Below are 17,999 nucleotides of genomic sequence, written 5' to 3' on the forward strand. Positions count from 1 at the left end.
TCTTTTTTATGGCTGATTAATATTTCTTTGTATATATGTACCACATCTTCTTAATCCATTCATCTGTTGATGGACATTTAGGTTGTTTCCATGTCTTGGCTATTGTGAATAGTGCTGCTGTGAACACAGGGGTGTATGTATCCCTTTCAATGAAAGTTTTGTTTGGATATATGCCCAGCAGTGGAATTTCTGGATCATGTGGTAGCTCTATTTTTACTTTCCTGAGGTACCTCCACACTGTTCTCCATAGTGGTTGTACCAATTTACATTCCCACCAACAATGGAGAAGGGCTCCTTTTTCTCCACACCCTCTCCAGCATTTATTATTTGTTGACTTGTTAATGATGGCCATTCTGACTGGTGTGAGGTGGTACCTCATTGTAGTTTTAATTCGCCTTTCTCTAATAATTAGTGATATCTATGGCAAGTTTTTATGTGGTGACAAATACATTTAGGTGCCACTGTCTTGATTCACGTGAAGGCACCAGCAGTTTTACCCACTCTTGCATTTGCACTCAGTACAAATATCAGTGGAGTAGAAAAGGCAAATAAAAGTCATTCCAACCTTGCAAAATCACTGAAAGGGTTTTTGGGATTCCCAGGGGTTCATAGATCACACTTCAAGAACCACTCAATTAGATGATTTATATTATGTCAGAGGGCCTCTTTGACTCACATCACAAATTCAGGGCAAAGCATCTACAAGAGGGTCTCTCAATTTTGTCGTATGTTAAGAATATCTGGTGAGCTTAGGCAAAGTTCATATTTTCAAGCCCTATATTGAAATATTCATAGTAGGGCTCTGAAATTCACAGGTGATTGTGTTGTTAGATGGAGACCTGGCACCTACAGGTCTCCAAGCATGGCAGTAATTTTTCATCTTACTGTATTCCTGCAAATAACCTCATCAGTGGGTTACATTTTCCCACTGGAAAAAAAAATTTCAATTGGTGTTATAAGTCTTCTAAAGCATTTATTTGCCTTATCTGGCACTAATATGCCAGTTATTACAATTAATTTAATGGTTAATTAATAACCATTCCTTTTACCTTTTTAGAACTTAGGAGGGCTTTTTGAGGATAATTGATTTCAGATGGTTTTATAAAAAAATGCTCAGAGGTTTTTTGCCAGACACTTTCCTTAAGCACATGTCTTTGTTGCAAGTAGAGACATCCGAGGCACCCTATTGATTACTCTTTTAAAAACACCCTTGTGGCATCTTCCTCTGTAAAAAGCATCACTATGGATTTTAATCGTGAAGTTTAGAGAGTGAATTCCTATCGAAGCTAGCCTTGTTCAACTTTATTTTTTTTCTTTACTCCTTTCACAACATAAAGTGACTTCAGAAAACAACAATGACATTTCAACTGAGAACTTGGCAGGAGGGTAAAGGGGTTGCTGCCTGGGACATCTGAGGAAGGAGGCAGGATGGGGAGGCCTGGTGTGAGGGAAACAGCCTGGCTCTCCAGTCAGGGACATAAAAAGCTTCAGAATGTTTATTAAGAAACAAAACAAAATAAAAAAGGAAGATTTTCAGTTCCCCAAAGTGTACGCTTTCACTTTGTGGCTTTTCAAAATTGAATGTGTAAATGTTAACCTGAAATCTTTTAAAATGAAGATTCTGATTCAGTACATCTGGCCTGAGGCCTGTGCTTCTGCATTTCAACACATTCCCAGGTCATGAGGCGCTGATGGTTCATAGACCAGCGAGTAGTAAGGCCCTATAGCATTCTGCTTCTCCTAGCTATTGTTAATTGACATGTTCGGCCCTAGCCACTCTTTATTACTTAAGTCCGTAAAGTTTTGAAGTTTTGTTTAAATGAGCTATTAAATTAGCTAATAGAGCTACTGGGCAGTGGTGCTCATGAATTCTTCCTTAGACATTACTGTATTCTTAAATTGAAATGATAGTTTTCAGCATAAACTTGGAAAATGACACTTCTGAATTTAGGTGAGGGTGGAGTATGTTTATTAAAAATTCACAAGTCAGCATTACTCAGCAAGACAGAGATGTATTAGGCATGGATCATGCTGTATCACCCACTTGAAAAAAATCTGTTTATCGCAAATACCATACAACATACTACATTAAACAGTCATTTTCAAAGTACTTCCATGTTTCTTGTTATGTTTGATTCTCATCATGATACTTAGGTAGTGAATATAAGAAACATTATAGAGAACATTTTAAAAAGAAAAAAGTCATCTTTAATCCATCATAAAATATTAACATTTAGTGTGGGGTTTTTTTTCATTTATCTTTACCAAATTAAAAAATTATGTTGTGCATGATTTTGATCCTCACCTACAAAGTTGCCCCATATCACAACTATGACCATTTTAATGATGTTTATAAGTACGTATTATTTTATTTCTCCAAATTGTTAGCACATTCTCTTCACATTCATCAAATACTTCTTGCAGTACTGCTGACTCGTAATGCTGCCTAGGTGCATTTGTGTATGTTTGTTTGTGGGTATCCTATTATATTCCCATTGGTTTGTCTCCACTGTTCCCTTAGACCTGTCTCTCTATTGATCACTGTGTCTGCATCACCCATTTTGATTATAGCTTTATAAAATGTTTTACTGTCTGGTCCTCCTTATAATTTTTGTTGATCCAACTGTTCTTAGCTATCGTCACCCAGTTCCGTTTCCCTGTGAATTTTAAAGTCCCTTCGTTGTGTTCCCTAAATAATGCCCGACGTAATTGGTTTTGATTTAAAACTCTTTCTTAATCTGAAATGGTTATGTGAACATGAGCTTTTTCACACTGAAAGAGGGCAAGCCTATCCATTCAAATCTTCACTATTTCTCAAGAAAACTACCTTGATTCCTCCATGTAGATGACATCCATAGCTATCTTGTTAAAATCGTTTCTTACTAAAATTAATCTGGTGGTATTTTCTGCTATATTTTCACCATTATGTTTGCTAATTGGGTTCTGCTGGTATTTAGGGAGACTGTGTGTGTGTGTGTGTGTGTGTGTGTTTATCCATCCCATTTGCTGAAACCTCTTGTGAGTGTCTATAATTAAATTTTAATATCTGGCTTACCCATCTAATAATCATCTGTGAATAATGATAGTTTTGTCTTCTCCTTTCCAGTCATAATAGCTCTTATTTTGGTTTTATGTTTCATTGCATTGGGTAGAGCTTTCTGAGCAATGTTGCCAAATAATGTTGATAGTTGACCTTTTTGCGTTACTTCAACCTCCAAGACTTATCCTCCAGTATATTTCTCCTGTGTGTGATGTTAGTGGTAGGTTTGAAATAGGTATTTTTATTTATTATTATTATTATTATTTGCTTTTTAGGGCCACACCTGTGGCATATGGACGTTCTCAGGTTAGGGGTTAAATTGGAGCTGTAGCTGCCAGCCTACACCACAGCCACAGCAACTCCAGTTCTGAGCCACATCTGTGACCTATACCACAGCTCATAGCATTGCCGGATCCTTAACCCACTGAGCAAGGCCAGGGATTGAACCTGCATCCTCACAGATACTAGTTGGATTCATTTCTGCTGTGCCACAACAGGAACTTCTTAAATAGATATTTTTAAACATGATATGAAAAATATCTCTGTTTGCTCATTTATTTAGTGGCTTTTAAAATCAGAAATGGATGTTAAATTTTATCAAATGCCTTTCTGACATCTAATCATATGATCATATTGGTTTTCTACCTGGACTTATTTATGTGTTATTTTCCTAGAATTTCTATTACTAAATCTATCTTGTGTGCCTGAGGTAAATGACCTGCTTATGGGGAACCAATTTAATAGCATATTAGAAGAATAATTTGCAACAATTTGAGATGTTCTCCCTCTTTTTCTGTCTTAGGTAATTGCTTATGTAACATGGGAATTATCAGTTCTTGAAAGATTGAAAGGAATCATTGGAAAAGCCATCTGGCTCCAGTGTTGTTTATTCTAATTTTCTTTTTATGGAATGCTTAATTAATTTATTGTCATTCTTTTTTGTTTAAAAACAAAGGCTTTTCAGATTCTGAAAACAGGTTTTGTCCTATCCCACAAGCATTAAACATCATTGTTATCATTGTAATAGCTTCTAAAGAGTGTGAAATTGTGGTTTTGATTTCCTATTTGATATGAGAGTTATTTAGGAAAGTTCCATTTTACCCAGTTGGAAGTTTTTATTTGTTTAGAATTTTGGTTTAACAATATCTAGTCCTAGGAGTTCCCTGGTGGTCTAATAAGCTAAGGATCTGGTATTGTCATTGGTGTGGCTTGGATCACTGCTATGGCACAAGTTTAATCCCTGGCCCTGGAACTCCTGCATGCTGCAAGAGTGGCCAAAAAATAATTTAAAAATAGTATCTAATTCTGTTTCATTATACAGAGATAATACGGTATATATCTTTACATAAACAGAGACTTTATTGATTTTTGTGAATACCCCTTGTCTTTTTTTTTTTTTTTTGGTCTTTTTAGGGCCTCACCCACAGCACATGGAGGTTCCCAGGCTAGGAGTCGAATTGGAGCCATAGCTGCCGGCATACACCACAGCCACAGCAATGTGGGATTCAGAGCCACGTCTGCGACTTACACCACAGCTCACAACAATGCCGGATCCTTTGATTCACTGAGCAAGGCCAGGGATTGAACCTGCATCCTCTGGATGCTAGTCAGATTCATTTCCACTGAGCCACTTAAGGAAATCCGCCCCTCATCATTTTGATCCTCTACCAAATATGATCTCTTAAATATTAAAATATTGTTTTCTTTTCTGTCATATTTTCTGGGACTAGCTTTCCTAATTTTTTGTTTTATTTTTATTCATATATTTAGACATTTCAAGTTTACACATACACTGCTTTTTTTCTTTTATCTTTTGTAACTTGTTCTATTGTTTAGGAAGAGTTTTTCTACTCCAGGTTATTATTTTTTCAAATTTCAAATCTGCAGACTATTACAAGAATAGTACAATAAACATCGCTATACCTTTCCTCCAGATTCACCAGTTGTAAACATTTTGTCAATTTATTTCTCTTTTACTGATCTCCCAAATGCTTGCCATGTTAGTTGTGGTAATAATAACTCTTCCAAACTTCTAGTTTGTGTCTTCTCAGATAAAAGGCCAGACTTCTGCATATCTGCAATACAATCATCACACTCAGGAAATTTGGAATCCAATATCCAATCAAAATCACACATAGGAAGGTCCCTGGTGGCTCAGCAAGTTAAGGATCAAGCATTGTCACTGCTGTGGCTCTGGTTACTGCTGTGGCACAAGGTCAATCCCTGGCCTAGGAACTTCACATGCTGCAGGCACAGCACCTCCCCCCAAAAAACAATCACACATTGCATTTGGCTGCCACAGGCATCCTGCACATTTTCAGTAAACAAATTAAATTTTGAGCTAGTGGAACACAATGTGGTTTGTCATACATGGTGAAATCTTAAATTTGGAGTTTTTTCCCTCCTAAGTATGGAATTTTCCCAATATTATTTATTGATACAATTTTCTCTTTTCTGTTGACTTGCATTGCTTCCATTTCTACATATAAAATTCACAAACACACATAAACACACACATACCTCTCTCCCATTGCTTTTTCTTTTTTGGCAACACCCACAGCATATGGAAATTCCCAGGCTGGGAATTGAATCTGAGCCCCAGCTGCAACCTACACCACAGCTGCAGCAATGCTGGATTCTTAACCCTCTGCACTGAGCTGGGGATCCATTCTGTGCTGCAATAGAGACAACACTGGATCCTTAACCCGCCGTGCCACAGTGGAAACTCCTCTCCCTATTTCTTTTAATCATATTCCAGTACCCATGGTCATAATATGCTCTAATGTCTCGTAGCGTTTTTTCGCTCACATTCTTTTGTTTCAAAATAAGTTCTTGACTGTATTTCCTGTTTTAAACAAACAGACAAAAAAAATTGCATTGATATTGTTAGAATTTCCAAATTGAGGTCATCTACATCTTTAGGGCTTCAAATTATCACCTAACTGACCCCATGTGTTGTGCTGTGTGCTTTTTTCCCAAAGAAAAAAAACATCAATTTGGCAAGAATCGACATCTTTGCAACATGTGATGCTTTCATCCAGGACCTTAGCCTTTCTTTCCATTTATTCATCTCCAGTTCATCATAATTATTTAACACCCACTCTGCCAATCCCTGTGCTAGGGGCTGGAGATATTCTTTTATATCACTCAGTAGAGTTTCCCCCCCCCTTATGTTAGGCTTGTGCATTTCTTAGTCTTATCACCCTTAGCTATTTTTAAAAGACTCTATTTTAAAGGGATTTTTTTCCCTTCCATCTTCTAGCTTGTTTTCCATGGTGTATGGTTTATTTATCTCTCTCTTCTCTCAAACCACTTTACAGAATTTTTTTATTAATTTTAAAAGTCTTTCACTTGATTCTCTTCAATATATTAGGTCACAGTCATATTATCTACAAATAATGATAAATTGCTTTCCTCTCTAAAATGTATATCTCTTTTGTTTTGTGCCTTATTGCATCGGCCAGAATTATCCCATTTTAGATACAAGTTCCAGAGGTAAAGTGACTTGCTCAGCATGTCGGACAGAGCTAGTGAGTGGTAAAGCCAGAACTAAAACCTTGACCTTGCTTTTTTAGCACAGTGCTGTCTTAGTAAAGGTCACTAAATCAAGGCCATCTATCTAAATATCAGCTAACTGGCCCCGCACCTATCCAGTTGCTTTTTCCTGAAGGAAGGTTGACATTTTCAGTGCTTACAATCCTCTCTTTAAATGACTTAACCTCTTAGGAGCCTGTGCACACAAATAAACACACACATACAGTAAGTATGATGGCAATAAATGATATGGAGAAATATTAAATTAAGCATAAAAGTGTAATAGGGCATATTGGGGTTGGGTGGCAGGGTTTTTTTTTTTTTGCTTGTTTTGTTTTGTTGTTTTTTAAGGTCACACATGTGTTTTCAGGCTAGGGGTCAAATCAGAGCTGTAGCTGCCAGCCTATACCACAGCCATGGCAACTCAGGATCTGAACCATGTCTATGACTTATACCACAGCTCACAGCAACACTGGATCCTTAACCCACTGTATGAGGCCAGGGATCAAACCCGCATCCTCATGGATGCTAGTCAGGTTCATTACCACTGAGCCACAGAGGGAACTCCTTGTTTACTTTTTTTTTTTTTGGCAGTGGGAGGGGAAGAGTTGCTGTTTTAAATACGGAGGTGACGTAAGGACTTTGCCAGCAGAGTTGAAGAAGCAAGCCTTCCCAGTGTTGTATATATATGAGGGAAGAGCATTCGGGATATCAAGGGCAGCAAGTTCAAAGGCCCTGAAATGGAAACATGTGTTGGATATTCAAGGAACAGCAAAGAGGCCTCAGAACAGAGGGCCTTGGAGACATTGTATAGATGTTGCCTTTTACTCTAAGTACGGTGGGTGCCATGAGGAGCGCTTTGCGTACAGGGGTGTCATGATCTGGGTCATGTTTTAAAAGGATCACTCTTTTGATATTGTTGGGGGCAAGATTGGAAGTGGGAAGACCAATTGGGAGGTAATGGCAGTAATCCAATCAGGAGATGATGAGAGTCTGCAGGGTAGTAGCTGCGGAGATGAGGGAAATGGTCAGGTTCTAGGTATACATTGAAATTAGAGGAGTTCCCATTGTGGGTTAAGAGCCCAACACAGTGTCTCTGAGGATGTGGGTTCAAGCCCTGGCCTCACTCAGTATTTTGGGATCTAGCATCACTATAAGCTGCGGGGTAGGTCACAGATGTGGCTCGGATTTAGCATTGCTGTGGCTGTGGTGTAGGCTGGCAGCTGCAGCTCCAATTTGACCCCTAACCCAGGAACTTCCATATGCCACAGGTATGGCCAAAAAAAATAAATAAATAAAATAGAACCACATGAGTTGCTTATACACAGTATTGTGAACAAAAGAAGACTCATTATTTAAGAGAAAATATGTGAGGTTCAGGCCTTTTGCATTTTGATTTAAATATATCTCCGCGTGCTCAATTAAAGCTACTTGCACTTCTTTTAAATACTAGAAAAGATGATATGGCACTTCAGCCGTCATCAGATGGTTGTCTGTTTTCTCCTTTTTAAGGTTTCTTTTGACTTCATCTGATAATAGCTAAAACTTAATTTGAACTCTTCAGTTGAATTGTTATGGACTCTTTACACAACATATATTTCTTCACCTCAATTTCTACTCAAAATCCACCCTTGTTCAATTTAAGTGCAATTCAATCAGAGGAGAAACGTCCAAATGGAACACAAGGCAAATCTTTGTGGTCTAATTTGATACCACTATCATAGTAATGCATGCAGCCATTGTATTGGCTCCAGCCAACTTTTATGAAAAGCACTTTATAGAAAGAACTTTCTAGATGCATCATCTCCTTTAACCCTCACCCTGTCCTGTTACCACCTCTCTTCTCAGAATCCTTTGCTGGCCAAGTCCCTCCTTCTGCCCTCCCCTCACTGAATGGTGCTGAACAGTTAATATCTGTCTCCCCCATCTCAATTCTGAGCTCCCAGTGCCCAGGGACCATTCAGACTTTAAGCTGCAACACTGTAGTCACTCAATAAATATCTTATGAATGAATGAATAAGTACATGAAAGACAGAAGGAGCACTAGATCACGCAGCTAGTCAGAAGCCAAGGACAATGCATGTGCACATCCTCTGATGCTAAATTATAAATGTATTCCTCTCCCCATTTCCTTGCCCCGTCTAAGGGCAGTTGTGACTAAGCAAATTGTGAGCAAAACCAGGAATTCTCAGAGCCTTGGAGTAAAGTTTGGCTAAGACATATCATTATAAATTTCAGTTTCATAGTTCCAAGTGACCTTTACTGTGGGGACTGTAATTGCAAAACTAGATTCTGTTGAGGATTACAAAGCTCCCAATTGTTTCTTAGCCTGCCTTGTGCAGTAATGCTATAGGTTTATCAGCACATTTTTGTATTAAAATGTGCGCATAGTTGAATACTAAAGCACAGACCCTTTTGAAGGGAGAAGGAACATCCAAGATTATGCCATTCATTTCTTTAACAGCTTTATTCAGGTATAATTTGCATACCATAAATTTCATCCATTTTTAAGTGTAAAATTCAGTGATTTTTTAGTAAATTTGTAGGGTCATGCAGCCATCACCATAGTCCCATTTTAGAACATTTTCAACACCATGAAATGCTCTATGCCTGAATATGGTTGATTCCTGTTCCCACATCCAGCCCCAGGCAAACATTAAGGTTAATATTTCTATAAATTTGCCTTTTCTTGGCGTTTCATATGAATGGAGTCATACAATGCATAGTCTTTTGCGTCTGGCTCCTCACACTTAGCAAAATGTTTTTGACCTTCATCCATGTTGTAGAATGTATCAGTAGATTGTTTTCTTTATTGCTGAATAATATTTCATTGTATGGATATACCACACATTGTTTATTTGTTCACAACTTGATGGACATTTCCATTGTTTAATATTTGTGCATTTTGAATAATGCTGCTATTAATATTTGTACACAAGGTTTTGCGTAGACATACTTGGATAGGTATGTAGGAATGCAATAGCTGGGTGAATGGTAGCTTTGTGTTCACATTTTTAAGGCACGTTCACACTATTTTCCAATATGGTCGAACCATTTGATTTTCCCACAGCAAGGCATGGCAGTTTTAGTTTCCCAGTACTCATGTCAATGCTTGTAACTGTCTGTGATTTTACGGTAGCCATGCTAGTGGGGGAGGGGAGTGATAGTTTCTCCCTGAGTTTTTTGCTGTTTTTGTTTTGTTTTGTTCTTTTGAGAGTTTTTGTTTTTATTATTTTTATTTTTTATTGAAATATTGTTGACACAGTATTACATGAGTTTCAGGTATACAGCATCGTGATTCAATATTTTATATATTATATTCCATTAAAAGTTATTACAGAATAATGGCTGTAATTCCCTGTGTTATACTAAATATATCTTTATTGCTATCTATTTTATACAGAGCAGTTTTTATAATCTTAATCCCATAATCCTAATTTTCCCCTCTTCCCTTTCTTCTTCCCCTTTGATAAACACTACCTTGTTTTCTGCATCTTTGAGTCTGTTTCTGTTTTATATAGACATTCATTTGTATTACTTTTTTACATTCCACATATAAGGATGGTTCCTTCTCTGTGTCTTTTCTACTAGTCTGTCTTCCTTTCCTTCTCATAGAGAGTTGCTCTGTGAATAGTTGTGATTTTGGTGTGCCAATGAGAGGAGGCGAGCTCAGGGTCTTGCTACTCTACCATCTTGGCCACACCCCTCAAAGTTGACCATCTTTTTCTGAGCTTGAGACACTTGTATTTTATGTGTAGTGAAAGGTCTAGTCAAATCTTTTGCCAAATTTTAAATTGAGTTGTTTTACTTTTTATTATTGAATTGTAATTGGTCATTGTGTGTATTGAATGTCAGTCATCATACCATTTGATTTGCAATTTTTTTTCAATGTGTAGCTTATCTTTTCACTTGTTTAGTAGTATCTTTTGAAGCTCAATTTTCAAAAAAAAAAATCTGATGACATTCAGTTTATCTTTTTCCCCCATTAGTGGATCATGTTTTTGGTATTGTATCCACATACCCCTTTCCTAGTCCAAGGTAATGAAAACTTTTTCCTTTGTTTTCTTCTAGAATAGTTATAGCTTTAGCTCTGACAGTTAGGACTATGATATTTTTTCCTGTTAGTTCTTTAAATATAGTATGATTTTAAATTTAGATTTTTACATGTGGACAGTTAACCCAGCATCATTTGCTTAAAACATTATTCTTATACCATAAAATCATCTCAGAACTTTTGTCAAAAATCAATTGACCATAAATGCCATGGCTTATTTCTGGACTGTTAATTCACATTCATTGATCAATAAGTCTATCTTATGCCAGGACCACACTGTCAATTTTCATAAGTTCTGAAATTGGGCACTGTAAATCCTCTAACTTTGTTCTTTTTTTTTTCCTACTATGTATACTTGCTTTACCATGTACACTTTAGTATCTGATTGTTAGTTTTTGTAAAAAGTCTTCTGGAATTTAATAGAAATTGCATTAAATCTATAGATAAATTTGATGAGAATGGCCGTCTTAACAATATTAACCATTACAGTCCATATCATGGACTGTCTCTCCATTTATTTAGATATTCTTCAGTTTTTTTCAGTAATGTTTTGTACTTTTCAATGTATAAGTATTTTACTTATTTTTTAGAATTATTTATAAGTATTATTTTTGATACTATTGTGAATAGAATCATTTACTTATTTTTAGATTGCCCTTTGCTAGTGATAAAAATACAATTCATTTTTGTATATTGGTTTTATATCCTATGACCTTGTTGAAATTGTTTTAGCTCAAGTTGTGTCAGATGTGCGTGTGTGTGAAAGAGAGGGAATTCCTTAGAATTTTCTGCATACAGAATAATATCACCTGCAAGTAAAAGTTTTACTTCTTCTTTTCAAATCTGATAACTTTGAATTAATGAGTTTCACTGGCTTGAAGCTCCAATACAATATCGAATAGACATCCTTGTATTATTCTTGATTTTAGAGGGAAAACATTTGATCTTTTATCCTTGAGTGTGATATTAGCTTTACTTGTTTTGCAGATGGCCTTATCAAGTTAAGAAAGTTTTATTCTGTTCCTAGTTTTTTAGTACATTTTATTGTAAATATGCATTGGATTTTTCCAATTTTTTTCTGAATCTGTTGACGTTATCATGTAGTTTCTTCCCTTTTTTCTGAAAAATATGCTATATTATTACATTAATTGATTTTTGGATATTAAATCACCCTTGCATTCCTGGGATAAATCTCACTTAGTTATGATGTGAAATATATGTTGCTAGGTTTAATTTGGTGATATTTGGTTAAATATTTTTTAGATCTATATTCATGAAAGGTAATTTCATAGTTTTCTTTTACTGTAGTATTACTCTGGTTTAGATATCAGGGCCTCATAGGATGAGTCAGAATGCAGGCCTTCTTTTCTGGAAAAGTTTGTGAAAAATCAGAACTATTATTCTTTTAATATTTGCTAGACTGCACCAGTTAAGCCATAGGGCTGGCATTTTTTGAGGGAAGAATTTTAAGAATTTTACTAATTCTGTTATGTTACTGGTTATGAGTATACTGAAATTTTCAACTCTTTCATGAGTCAATTTAGGTAAGGTGTTTCTTTCAACAAATTTGTCCATATCATCAAAGTCGTCTGGGTTTTGGCATGAAATTTTTCATAGCATTCCCTTATAATTTTAAAAATTTCTATAGGATCAGCAGTGATATCTCCTTTTTCATTCTTAATTTTGGTCATTTGTCGTATTGTGTTGATCTTCTCAAAAATGAAATGTTGTTTCATTGATTTTTCACTCTTGTTTTTATGCCTTCTATTACATTGATTTTTACCCTAATTTTAATTCTTGTCTTCTTTCTGCTTATTTGAAGTTCAGTTTGCTATTATCTTCCTACTCTCATGAGGTGGGAACTTAGATTATTAATTCAAGATCTATTTTTTTTCTAACACAGGTCTTTGAAGCTATAAATTTTCCTCTAGTCACTCCTAAAATTGTTGTTGCCAGTGTTGTTCAGTTTAATTATAGCCTTTTGGAAAGAGACCGTGTTGAGCTTCTCACTCTACCGTTCAGGAAAGCCCACACCATGATTTTTAAACATGAGGAAGACGAGGCATATGGAGGTTACTTTAGGCTGGGTTCTTCCCCAAGGAGGCTCCTGGGCCAAGGATTTGAAAGCCAATGTCTTATGAAGAGGGTGCTCCCGGTTGAAACTAGAAAGGGGCAGAGAGAAGCAGGAAGGAGAAGGTAAAGAACCCAAACGATGGTGTGACCCTGTGGAGAGCCCTGGAGTGTAAATTACACCTGGAATAAGTCTCCTGTGAGGCAAAGGAGCAGAATTTTTTCACTTCTGCCCAAAGCATTCACTGGCACATGCCATTCTAAGACCAAATGTTGGTGGTGATTGGGGAAGAGCATGACTTAAATTCCAAAGCAATGTTTACCAGGAAAGGAAACTTCAGGTGTTTCAAAACAACTCTGTAATGAAATCCACAGTGCCCCCATTAATAGCAAAGTACACAGAAGCTTGGGGGTGGACACTTAGAGCCAGAAAAAGTGATTAAGAAAGGCAATACCTATGTCCTCTTACAAGATTAAGTGGTGTGCCCAAGATCACACAGCTATATATTAGCAGACTGCACACTAGAAACCAGATTTATAAATGCTAATATTGTATTTTAATCAGCTTTATTAACAGTGCACTGAAGGTGTACTGCATGAGTCCTTGTCTTATTAAGTAGATTTTATTTTATGTTTATTAACCTTTTTTGGATGTCTGAAGGCATTCCTAACCATATATGAATCAACTCTGATGCCAGTTGTTACTATCTGGGACCTTTTCCCATAGTTTGTCTAGTCATCAGAGGGCCCTGGGAAAATCTGGGCATGTATAGAGACAAAGCAGCTTCCTACCATTTCAGGAGGTTGTGTTAACTTAAAGAAGTTCAGAAACAGCGTAAGAGAGAACAAAGTGAAGTCATCTTCAGTGAGGAATTCATTTGCCCACATGCCTACCGATGACTGGAGGGTCATGGACAAGAGCAGCTAAGGTCTGCTTGTTCCTACAGATCACTCAAGTCAGGTACCCTTTAGGAGAAAAGGTACATAATCATCAGTCAGCGTGTTTGAGTTAAGACCATATGCCTTTGACCATTTTCACCAGTGCCAGTAATAAGGGCTTCTTAGTTGCCAAGCTTTCTAAGTCATCAGGCCTCCTGGGATCATTAAAGATATATGCTATTGGCTGGAGTTCCCATTGTGGCTCAGCTTGTTAGGAACCCAGCTAGTATTGGGTTTGATCCCTGGCCCTGCTCAGTGGGTTAAAGGGTCTGGTGTTGCTGTGAGTTTCAGTGTAGATCACAGTGTGTCTTAGATCTGGCATTGCTGTGGCTGTGAGTGGGCTGGCAGCTGCAGCTCTGATTCAATCCCTAGCCTGGGAACTAAAGAAAAAAAAAAGATATATGCTATTGGAAGGCTTTTGTATGTAATATTAAAATCGTATTTGCAAACCAGTCAAGTTGGCTATAAGATGAATATCTATAAAAGAAAGGCTTCCCCCCATTGATTTCCAGTATTAAATCATAGATTTGTTCCAAGAAAAGAATGGTAGAAAATTTACCAACATTTCATTGATGATTGTGTTAGAGTGATTGACTAATGGAAACACTTTTTTTTCCTTTCTCTACTTTTCAAATTTTATAAAATGCTGCTGTATTTTCCTTGACATGAAAATTATTTTAAGTGTGTTATTTGATGGAATAAGATACAGATGATGGCTCAACTTTTGACATACTAAAAAAGCGATGTAGCCATATGGTTAAGACTGAGGGCTCAAGAGGCAGGCTGCCTATGTTCAAATTCTAGCCCTACCACTCAAATAGCAGTATGACCTTAGGTAAGTTTCCAAGCCTGTCTTTGTTTCACTCCTTTTAATTCTGTCAGAATAAAATAATAGAATCTGCCTCTTGGGGTTATTTTGAAGGTTAAATGAGATGGTCTATGAGATGTGTAGAAAGAGCTTAATATGGTACCTAGTAGGTAATATGTGTTCATTAAACATTTTCTGAGGAGTGAGATAGTCATTGCAGTACATAGCAGTAGGAGCTGTGACAGGGAGAGCTATCAGAACAGAGGGAGAAACTAGCTCTGGTTTGCAAGGAGCAAACCAAATCTGGAGTTACATTGGATGAGGAATTCTCAAGATAGAAAAAGAAAAGAAAAAGTCATTTTAGGAAGATGGAACAGTGTGTAAAATGACACTGAAGGCATGTAGTGAGAACTGACGTGACTGTGCATTTAAAATTCATTTTGTAAATGTAGGTCAATTCGTGTCCTTAATAAATACTTATTGAACAACTGTTATGTATTTAGCAGAAGAGTTGAAGCTGAGAATGCAGCCATGAATTAGATAGAAAGATCTCAGACCTCATGAAGTTCACAGACTATAAAACAAATAATCAGACAAGACATATTTCAGCTGTGATAAAAGCTATGAAAGAAATGAATCAACAGATGTGATAAACAATGACTCACTAGAACACTGGTAATTATGAACGAATGCTTCTGGGTCTATTTCTGGAAGACCTTGAACTAAGACGAGCATATTACTGGGGGAACATAGGCTCAAGTCTGCTACTTTCTGAAGTTGGGTGGTTTTCACCTAGGAATTACACAGCATACCCTCCATCTGTTATTTGACTTCAATATTCTGAATAGACCTCTTCCATGGATATAGAAAGGGGGCTACAGGAGGTGTCAGTGATGGAAGGATGAATCTGATGGGACCTTGTAGCCCCTCACTGTTACCTAGTCAGAGAAGCATAAGTCAGCATCTACACCATTAGTTCAGAAAGCAGAGGGAGCATGTGGGACCAGCAGCAGGGTTCTTCCAAAGCCTGCAGAGGTATTCCTGAAGGTTTGGCTTTTCAAGGTGTCTAAGGCAGCTGTCTTCTACAAGCTGGGGTCTTGGACCTGGGACCAGAGCTAAGTGTTCTTGAGACACTGACACTAAAATAAAGAAGATGCTGGCAGGTCTTAAAAGTTAGGGAGGAGAGGGATGGAGGTTATCAGGCCCTGTTGAAAGAGGATAAACAATGGACATTGAAGGTGAGGAAACCAAAGCTAAGGAGATAAAAGAGTTGCAAGTGCCCCTTGGCCTTATGAATTGAGGTGCAGCTTAGCTTTCAGGGCCCTGCAAGAAGAGAGCCGATAGGGTAAATTCTGCAGCCATAAATGTCCACCTTCTCACTGGGGGAAAAAGAGGTTTGTGAGTAAATGTTGTATGTTGTGAGGTGAGCCTGGAATAAGAAGTTCTCTCATACTATCAGGATTTTTCTACTTAAAAAAAAAAATCCTTTCTCCTTACAAATGATCCTGCATAGTTTATTACAACCACTTACTTTGTACTAGAGATATGACTTGGGGGGGGGGCTAAATCTCATTTGGGTATGATTTCATCAGCAGCAGCAAGCTTGAATAGAGCTTCAATAACGATATTGTCAAGAGAATGATTGTGAGAATGAAGTTACCACAGAAACAAAAATAATGCCCACTCTTTTGTTTCTTTTCCCTACCCCTTCCTCAAGTGTGTGTATCAGGGAAAGTTGCACAACTTGCACGGCCATTTCTTCCCTCCTCCTCCTTAATCAGAGCTCCCAGATCTTTGAGGGATGCTGCATGCGCTGGCAAAAAAAGATTTATATGACAAAAGGGTTTACAGCTTTCTGGCTGCAATTGTAGATTTGCCTCTGAATGGACAAGCTGCAGACACAGTGGGCCTCAGGGAGTTGCTGGGTGTGCTTTGGCGCATTAATCCCAATTGTATGTGAACCATATGTTGACAACACAGTTTAACTGGGAAAATATCCTTTGCTCATCTTTGTGATTTCAGATGAGGCTGGGTGGGATAGAGCTGTGCATTTTAAGCTGCCAAGTAAAAAAAAAAAAAAAATGCTTGGCAGGCCCTTTGTACATTTTACTGGCTTATGGGAAAAGAAGGGAGAGAAAAAGAAAGAATACTGAACTATGCATGAAGAGTCTGGATTTCTACTTTTGCTGCTGTCTGGCCTCATAGGACACCAGCCTCTTGGCCTCAGCATCCTCATCTGTTATATGCTGCTGAGTTTGGCTGATTTGACAAACAACTCTTTAATAATCAGATTGGTGGGAAGGAGGGGATGGTGGGGTGGGAGACAGACCCCTCACTCTGTGGCCCTTGTCAGCATTCATGTGTCAGAGCCCACTTGGCTGTCCACAACTGCAGAATTTCATGCCTGTCATGGGCATTGCTTGGGCCAGCCTTGTGACTCTTCCTGATCCATCCCATTGTAGGAGGGCCAGGGATAACAGAAAGAGATTCTAGAAGTAGAATCCAGCCCCAGTGAGGCTCCCAAGGCATTAGGGTCTCAGTTTACACGGTAAGGACGACAGAGGATTCAAGGGTGGCATGAGCGATCTGGGCTGAGAAGCACCAAAAGAGGTCTTCTCCTGTGGGCAGGATTAACCCAAGAGCTGGTTAGGGATAGACTGGGCCTTAAGGAAAAACAGGGACCCATAGCTCTTTGCAAACCCCTGCTTCTAGGGCTGAAGCTATTGGTCCCAAGAGGCTGTGAGGGCTAGAAAGGTTGAGTGCCCCTAAGCCCAGTGCAGAGTGTTTCAGGAGCTATTGCAAGCCCGGACAGGTGAACCCAAGTGCCTGTTTTCCCTTCTCTCTTTATCCCCTTTTGCCGTTCCCTTCATAGATTTGAGTTGAATGCAGAATAGATCCTCAGCAAGTAGTCCTTCGTACCCCCAACCAGATTCAAATCTTACTCAAGACTGTTTTCCTATGTAAAGCAGGTCCTGAAAACTGTCACAGGTGCCCCTCCATGCCCACTCTGTGAGCTCTCAGTTTGGGTCTTGGATCTATGTGCTGTTTTTCAGGGAACTTTCAGAGGAATCATGAGTTACCTTGATTAGGATTTCTGCATCCAGTGAGATTGGGTTTCGTGCTTATTTCCAATTTTAATTCAATTTGGTCCGTTTGAACACACATTCACTGATCACTGCATAGGAATAGGTAACCTGCTGAGCAGTATGTGGATGGGGAAGAGGGTCGTAGAGATAACTAAGCCACAACTCCCACTGTCCAAAAGGTCACAGTCTTTACAGTCCAGAGAAACAGTAGTTCTGGCTCATGTTATTACAGTCCCAAGAATATAGCCATTAATGAGATGCAGGGGAGCCAAGTAGGGGGGAAAGTCACTCAGATTTGGAGTATCAAGACTGGCTTCACAGGAGTTCCTGTTGTGGCTCAGCAGTTAATGAACCCGACTAGCACCCATGAAGATGGGGGTTCCTGGCCTCGCTCAGTGAGTTAAGGATCCGGTGTTGCCGTGAGCTGTGGTATAGGTTATAGATGTGGCTAGGATCCTGTGTTGCTGT

General features: G+C 38.2%; 1 protein-coding gene across 1 annotated transcript in view; it reads left to right on the forward strand.

Annotated features, from left to right (window-relative positions):
• The window catches only part of LOC125121857 (receptor-type tyrosine-protein phosphatase T-like), a 178,900-nt gene that overhangs the window by 154,909 nt on the left and 5,992 nt on the right, over positions 1 to 17,999 (forward strand). The gene's annotated exons all lie outside the window — the stretch shown is intronic.

This window comes from Phacochoerus africanus, chromosome 3 (assembly GCF_016906955.1).
Source record: "Phacochoerus africanus isolate WHEZ1 chromosome 3, ROS_Pafr_v1, whole genome shotgun sequence".
NCBI lineage: Eukaryota > Metazoa > Chordata > Mammalia > Artiodactyla > Suidae > Phacochoerus > Phacochoerus africanus.